The sequence below is a fragment of the Asterias rubens genome, chromosome 20 (assembly GCF_902459465.1).
Source record: "Asterias rubens chromosome 20, eAstRub1.3, whole genome shotgun sequence".
NCBI lineage: Eukaryota > Metazoa > Echinodermata > Asteroidea > Forcipulatida > Asteriidae > Asterias > Asterias rubens.
The window spans coordinates 3,460,666-3,469,227 of record NC_047081.1 but is presented as its reverse complement, the minus strand read 5'-3'; the positions used below and the strand labels follow the sequence as shown (position 1 = coordinate 3,469,227).

General features: G+C 39.6%; 1 long non-coding RNA gene across 1 annotated transcript; it reads right to left on the bottom strand.

Moving 5' to 3' along the window:
- LOC117303764 lies at window positions 1–6,320 on the bottom strand. The gene is made up of 5 exons (XR_004520542.1): window positions 6,233–6,320; window positions 4,632–4,758; window positions 3,289–3,516; window positions 2,846–3,118; window positions 1–1,340 (listed from the first exon to the last, which is right to left on the bottom strand). It is a non-coding gene; the product is annotated as an uncharacterized LOC117303764 (long non-coding RNA).
- Between the last annotated feature and the right edge of the window lie 2,242 nt (window positions 6,321–8,562).

Sequence of the window (8,562 nt, the reverse complement as noted above, 5' to 3'; positions counted from 1 at the left end):
TTTTCTAACCTAACTAACCTAACCTATTTCAGCTAACCTATTTACAACTTTTTATATAAATTGTAATTTACCACACAAGAGTAAGTATGGACCACACGCCTGAAACATTTTCTAACATGTAACCTTAACTATCTAACCTATTTCAAACATACAACTTTGCATTTTTGCAGGAAAAAGAGAGGACTCAAACAGGCACAGCTATACTTTGTACTGTGATTTTGAATTTTCAGTGGCTGAGAAAAACCATGATCAAAAAATTAGCTGGTCAGCTGAAAAGTTGCATGGCTGCTATCTGCTGTGTATGAGATGGGCAAAACCCTTTACAAACACCCCTTTTTGGGTAAACACTCAGGGGAAAATTCCCATCCGGCTCCATATCTATGGCAACCAAGTTTATCAAACTCCACACACAGCAGCCTAATAACAAGCTAGAATTACACATTAAATAAACCCTGGAAAACGTTCCAATTTGATTCAGATGATTCACCACACAGGGTGAATATGGGTAGATCATCACCACTTAAGTATGGGTAGATCATCACCACAAACGTATAGGTAGATCATCACCACACAGGGTAAGTATGGGTAGATATCACCACAAAAGTATGGGTAGATCATCACCACACAGGAAAAGTATGGGTAGATCATCACCACAAAAGTATAGGTAGATCATCACCACACAGGGAAAGTATGGGTAGATCAACACCACACAGGGAAAGTATCGGTAGATCATACCACACAGGAAAAGTATGGGTAGATCATCACCACAAAGGGTAAGTATCATCACCACACAGGGAAAGTATCATCACCACACAGGGAAAGTATCATCACCACACAGGGAAAGTATCATCACCACACAGGGGGCATATATGGGTAGATCATCACCCCACAAAAGTATGGGTGGATTATCACCACACAGGGTAAGTATGGGTAGATCATCACCACACAGGAAAAGCATGGGTAGGTCATCACCACGAAAGTATGGGGAAGTATTGATAGAAGATCACCAGCAAGAAAAGTCTGGTATGGGTAGATCAACACCACACACAGGAAGTATGGGTCATTCGCCACACTAGTAACTGTGAATTAATCGCCATACACAGAAATATTGGTTAATTCACAACTCTGGAAAGTATTACTTTTTATTAAATCCTACCTAAGATCCATCCCATATCTAAATGCCTGTTTAGGCAAATTACTGAAAAAGATACTACAATCGGGCTTCGGCGCTGATCATCTTGCATCTCTGCTGGTGGTTGACAGCTCACTGATTGTAGATTCCGACACTCTCCGTCTGGCTTTGTTGATGAAGATCCCACGCTCTCTCGATTTGCAGATTTCTGTAGTAGATGAAACAAGGACAAAGCAATGAATACAATTTTTTGTAAACATGACTTTCATTAGAGCTCTACAGAATAACAGGAACATTCCTGGAACTACACATTTACACAGTACCGTGGCTAGCTCGGTTGGTGCTTAACTTAGTTGGACCTGGTGCCCCTCAAATTTTGTTAAGCGAAAAGTAAATAATATATTGTAAGAAGTTCACTAGCCAGATATTAAATAAGAAATCGACAACTTTTGGCACATATAACGTCTTCAAGTTTCCGCACAAAGCAACTTCATCAGTTTTGGTAAACACAAAATGTACACCACCCAAGACAAACTCAAAGGCATAGACCAAGCAAGATGTAAATTTACATTTATGTCTGATACCAAGACCTCACGGTCCAAGACAAAGACCTCAAAGTCAGAGACCAAGCAAGACCTAAATGTCTGAGACCATGAGCTCACAGTCCAAGACAAATACCTCAAAGTCAGAGACCAAGCAAGACCTCAATGTCTGATACCAAGACGTCACGGTCCAAGACAAAGACCTCAAAGGCATAGACCAAGAAAGACCCCAATGTCTGAGACCAAGACTTCACAGTCTAAGACCAATACCTCAAAGGCAGAGAACAAGCAAGACCTCAATGTCTGAGACCATGAGCTCACAGTCTAAGACAAAGACCGCAAAGGCATAGACCAAGCAAGACCTAAATGTCTGAGACCATGAGCTCACAGTCCAAGACAAAGGCATAGACCAAGCAAGACCTCAATGTCTGAGACATGACCTCACAGTCTAAGACAAAGACTTCAAAGTCAGAGACCAAGCAAGACCTCAATGTCTGAGACCAAGACCTCACAGTCCAAGACAAAGACCTCAAAGGCATAGACCAAGCAAGACCTCAACGTCTGAGACCATGAGCTCACAGTCCAAGACAAAGACCTCAAAGGCATAGACAAAGCAAGATATGTCTTATACCAAGACCTCACAGTTAAAGACAACGAACTCAAAGGCAGAGAACAAGCAAGACCTCAATATCTGAGACCAAACAAAGACCTTAAATGCATAGACCAAGCAAGACCTCAATGTCTTAGACCAAGACCTCACAGTCTAAGACAAAGACCTCAAAGGCAGAGAACAAGCAACACCTCAATGTCTGACACCATGAGCTCACAGTCCAAGACAAAGACCTCAAAGTCAGAGACCAAGCAACAGCTCAATGTCTCAGACCAAGACCTCACAGTCTAAGACAAAGGTATAGACCAAAAAAGACCTAAATGTCTAAGACCAAGACCTCACAGTCTAAGACAAAGACCTCAAAGGCATAGACCAAGCAAGACCTAAATGTCTAAGAACAGGACCTCACAGTCCAAGACAAGGACTTCAAAGGCTTAGACCAAGTAACATCTAGCTGTAGCCTAATAGCTGTAGCCGCCAATATAAACACTGCCTTAGCCTTTCTTAATGCAAAAATTCAAAAAGAAATTCAAATCAGTTTGTAGGAAAGTGTTAGCATACCTTGATTGTATTGTATTGCCATGGTTCTTGTCCATCATGCAGAAGACAGGGATACTGGTGTGACTTCAACAAGCTTCAGCAGGAGTGTAAGCATGGCTTTGCGTCTCTCTTAGCAAGAAAGTAGGCATCCATGCTCTGATGAAGGGTGATTCGAATAGATCACCCAGTTGATGCTAAGGCCAGGGTGGTTCTCAGGCAGAGGATGACCAAGCTCCATCAGTTTGGAACATCGAGGAACATCTCAGAACTTGGTATTATCACGCATGGCTCTATCTGTAGAAGGGGAAATCGATGAGAAAAACATAATATTATGTGTATATTTTCATAGATGATCTTATAAGTTGGACTTTCAAGGTTAACTATTGAGTTTTGTGATGAAGTCTTTCTTAATGCAGAAATTCAAAAAGAAATTCAAATCTGTTAGTAGGAAGGTGTCAGCCTACCTTGATCGTATTGCCATGACTCTAGTCCATCATGTAGTAGTACGTGATCGTGGTGTGATTTCAACGAACTTCAGCAGGAGTGTAAGCGTGGCTCAACAAGATGATGCAGCTGAGGCTAAGGGCTAGGGTGGGTCTTGTTGGGAAGAGGATGACCCACAAGCTCCATGGGATTGTGAGGGTGTCACGGAGGAACATCTCATGTTTTGGTGTTGTCACTCATGGATTTATCTGTAGTAAGGGGAAAATTAAGAAAACATATATTATGTTGGCTAAAGGCCCGGTCCCACTGCAGCGATAACAAGAACGATAACGATAACGACGCAAAGAGAACGCGTTCTATTGGTTGGATGAGCGTGTGCGTATTCTGCGTGGAGCAATTCAACCAATAGAATGCGTTCTCTTTGCGTCGTGATCGTTATCGGTTTCGTTATCGCTGCAGTGTGACTCAGCCTTTACAGTGATGCCCAATGAACAGAACATTACTAAGTATATTTCATGTTTACACAATGTAGCAATACAATTCTTTTGCATTTCTAAGAGTCATTTTCTGACTATAGGGTTTTCTTTGAAGCGCCAGTCTATCTCCAAGGTCAGTGCAGCCAGCCAATATAGTAGCCCCACATCGTACGACACAAACTCATACGCCAAGACGAACCTTAAAGGCAGTGGACACTATTGGTAATTACTCAAAATAATCATCCTCATAAAACCTTGCTTGATTACGAGTAATGGGGATTTGGGGAGAGGTTAATGGTGTACAATATTGTGAGAAACAGCTCCCTCTGAAGTGACGTAGTTTTCGAGAAAGAAGTAATTTTTCACACATTTGATTTCAGCAACCTCAAGTTTAGAATTTGAGGTCTCGAAAACTTCGTGTGACAAGGGTGGTATTTCTTTCATTATTATCACGCAAATTCGACGACCGATTAAGCTTAAATTTTCCCAGGTTTGTAATTTTATGCATATGTTGAGATACACCAAGTGAGAAGACTGGTCTTTGACTGGTCTTTGAGTCCACTGTCTTTAAATACCGATCCTAAGTTAGGACAAGTTCGGCGCAATTGCCATGGAAACAAAACAAGAAGGCGTTTAAAACCTTTTTTATCTTTGTGAAATCATCCCTAGGAAGGTCCTAATATAGGACGAGTAACTCGTCCTAACTCGAGATAAGACGAGTCCTAGCCCTTTGTGAAATCACCCCCTGGTCATCTTAATTATGGCACAGGGCCCACTTGACTCCTCCATTTCTTCCAACCCAACATGTCTCATAGTGTATGGACTACTGATAGCTTAGTAGCTACTGTGCTCCTTCCAAATGGAAAATCTTTCAACAAGGTGCTTACCTTAAAAATAAGAGTGTTTCTTGTGCTTTACTTGCCAAGTTGAGTATTTGTAACTGAGGCTGCCATTTATCTGTCGCCATCTTAATGGTTGAAGTTGATTGATGTTCTTGTTGTTCGTCTCTCCTCACTACACATGAAGAAGAAAAAAAAATTGTTTGATTTATAACATAACTTGGGTACAGAATTATTGTTGGTTATCTTGTATTTATTTTAAAGGAATTTCCATAAAATCTGAACAACAGACTTTATCTCTGAAATTTCAGCACATCAAACACACTTGAGCAAACTTATACAATACTAGATGTTGAGTCGTTTGTACCTTCAAAAGCTTCGTTCTAATTTAAAAAAGATGGTATGGAAAGAATCCTTCAAAATTATTTCATCTGAAATGCCCTCGTTGATTTATAGAAACAATCCATGCATTAAACTTTTTTCAAAATTCTGAGGGTTGGTGTCCCTTTCAAACGCTGTGGCCAGAGAAGCAGGTACCCGTTGTGCCGTTGTCAACTCACTGAACATGGATGGCTTTCTACATCTGTGTGGAAATATTCTGACAATTCCTTACTGCTTTCTCAACAAACACTGTAGTATGAGCTGAAACTTTCACACTTTGACAAAAGAGGGCGCTGTATGATCTTCCAATAAGGAGGAAATTCAGTTTTCTGCCGCCACTTTTTCAATTGTTATTATAAATAAAATAAAATAGAAATAGTTTAAAGGAACGTTGTTGCCTTGGATCGGTCGAGTTGGTCTTTAAAAAGCGTTTGTAACCGGTTGTGGTTAGAAAGATGTTTAAAAAGTAGAATACAATGATCTACACACATTTGCCTAGAAAGTGTTTTTCCTTTTACTTTGCGAACTAACATGGTTGGGCCATTTATGGGAGTCAAAAATTCCCATAAATGGCTGACCGTGTTTGTTGACGAAGTTAAAAGAAAACCATGAAATTTTGAGTGATACTTGTGTGGATCATTATATTATACTTAGTTAAAATATCTTGTTAACCATATGCATTTTATAACAAATGGTTACAAACGCTTTCAAAGACCAACTCGACCGAGCCAAGGCAATGTGTTCCTTTAAAGGGTGATTACATACGCTTTTTTCAAAGACCAACTCGACCAATCCAAGGCAACGTATTCCTTTAAATACCTTAACTAATATATAAGATATTTCTTTTTTAGTAAAAAAAGGGAAAAGTTTCCGTATGGCGCCACCACTTTTTCATTTTATATGAAATAATATAGTATCTAATTTAAATTTACCTCAATGAGATATCCTTTTTTTGTAAAAATTAGTGAAAAAGTGGTGGCGCCATACGGAATGTTATCCAAAGGCCGTTTTGGGTCTTGACGTTTCTTACGGTATACCCTGCTCGTCTTGGGTGGAGACGAGCAGAGTATACGGTTAGTTCACACCGTGCCAAAGTGTACGCAGCCATGGAGAAATTCGTAGTATCGCTCCACGATTATTTCGAATTCACCGCCAAGCCGAACCGTTGGGCCGTTAGCCACAAGTTTTGCAACATTTTTACTGTTTTAAAATCTCAAATAAGCTACAGAAAGTCTTATTATGATGCTATAGGTATTTATTCAACTCACATTATCATTTTGCGGCGGTTTCGTCGACCAAGTTGGCTATACAATGTAGACAAAGCTGGAGAGAAAAATGGGGAGCTTTTGAGGTCGGCCATTTTGTTCGTAGAGCTAACCACATGTTTGCTCACGATAGGAACGGCACACTTTCGCTAATTGGTACACTATTTCTCACGAAAAATAAAGGAGAAAATACAAATAAGTTTACACAAGGTTGTTAAAATGCAAACTAAAACACGTATTTCAATTGAACATTTCGTTTATTTTGAAGACTTTTAAAAAGATAGATAAGGAATACAGATCTTCTAAATTCGTCACCCATTAGAGAACATCCCTAGTGCGAAAAATGGAACTTTCGAAGAGAAGTTGACAACAGAAAGGCAGGTTGGGAGAATTCAGTACTTCAAAGTAAAATGAATGCAGTAAACAAAACATCAAGTTTCAAATTCTCCTTACCCCAGTATCATCAGTAAACAAACTCCTTTTTTACTTGACGCACATGGGGGTTACCCTGGCGTAGTAGAAGGGGTTGAATGTATGGGGGCGGGACATAAATTTCGGGGGTGGATGGTGAAGAGGGCATGGCAAAACCAGATATTTTCATGGGGGCCACGGGCTAGTTTTATGCATCAAACCATTCATTTCTGCATTTTTTCAATCACTTTTTCTTGGAGGGGTGGGAGCAACGGTCTTGAGTGTGTGTGGGGGGGGGGGGGGTGGTGCTACTCCAGGTTATGTCACTGGTGGGGGAAGGGATGTGGGGCAGGGTCTACCACTAGGGCGCGGTAAGGGCGTGTCCTATGTTTTTAACTATGGATTGCTCAAATTAAGACTTAGGGGGTTTAAACTGCGTGGGAAGTATTACCAAATCAATTGCGGGCAGACATAAATTTCTATAAAGTAAAAATTGTTGGTTCTGAGATGGATCTAGGGTTGAGATTTGTCGATCCGCACCTTTCGGACAGTATACTTCTGTTGCTTCCAGAGCTTAATTTCACATTGTTTGTTTCCATACCCTTATTTATTTCTTATCACACCATGCAAAGCTCCAAGTCTCTCAAAAACTAGGTACATGTATAAGGAATATTATTTGGTTTTACCTAGTCTTGACGTCAAGATGGTAAATGTTAAGTGCGGTGTAGTTACAGCACGGTGTAGCTACGGGGACTGTACACTCACCCTCAGTATGTGTGTGTGAGTCAGTCGCGATAAGAGCCACGCGCTACCAACAACCGTTGCATGTGTATAATCGCACTGTGACTGTTGCATGACAAATAGGCAGCGCCTAACAACTTGTCATCAAGTCTAGGTTTTACCCAGACCCTGATGTGAGTATAAGCACTGTAGTATACACCCAGTAGGCCTACTTTTTCAAAGTTCTGTGAACAATATCACAGGCATATTACTCGGGTGGGATTCGAACCCAAAACCTTTGCCGTACTTAGTACATGTATACAGTGCCTACAAACGCCAGTGTATGGGTAGACCCATATAGATTTCTTTATACCTGTTGTAAATATAACATGTTTAAGGGGCGCCTTATTGAGCAAAGTCAATTAATTGTGGACAAGAGAATAGTTAGTCCCATTGTAAAGTGACTTTATTTCATCAGTAACATTGAAATGGTTTGAATAGAGTAATAGTAACACTTAGAGAGATGGTAAATATCAATGCTTATTTTCCCCCTCTCCCTTCTTTAACATTGTCATGACAAAATCAAAAATCATTAAATATATCATCTCAGTATATTAATAACATAAAACACTGTTTGTGCTGACAAAAAAAGAAATGTGATAACTAAAGTTCTAGAACTGATAAACATGAGGTACATTTAATGCTGACTGTTCAGTTAGACGAAAAAGTTTATTCGATGGAATAGATTATTATTTTTTACCTTAAAATAAACCAAGTAGCTAACTCAAATTCAAATAGAAAATAAAGCAACAATGTTTCTTTTGCTAAAAAAAAGTTGTCAATTTTACAAATCATATTGCACACTGACATAGTGCCTTAATCATGTAAAAACCATTTGAAGGAGAACTGAAAAGGTTAAAGGTCAAAGTCTTAGGCCAAGAGATTCAAAATGGCCGCTAAGAGTTGATCTCAATCTACGTACAGGATTGCCTTAAACAGTTACACAGTATAGTTTTAAAATCCAAGCTTAACTGTCTACTTTGAGTTAATGTTCCCACAGAAACGAAAAATCATGTAACAACAGTGAAACAAAAGATAAAAGTGAATTCATTGCTTGATGAAATACAGCTCATTTTTCTTACTTCCCGGGTACAGAAGAAAAGTTTTCATTTTTATCTGCAAAGTAAATCCTAGGGTTAAGA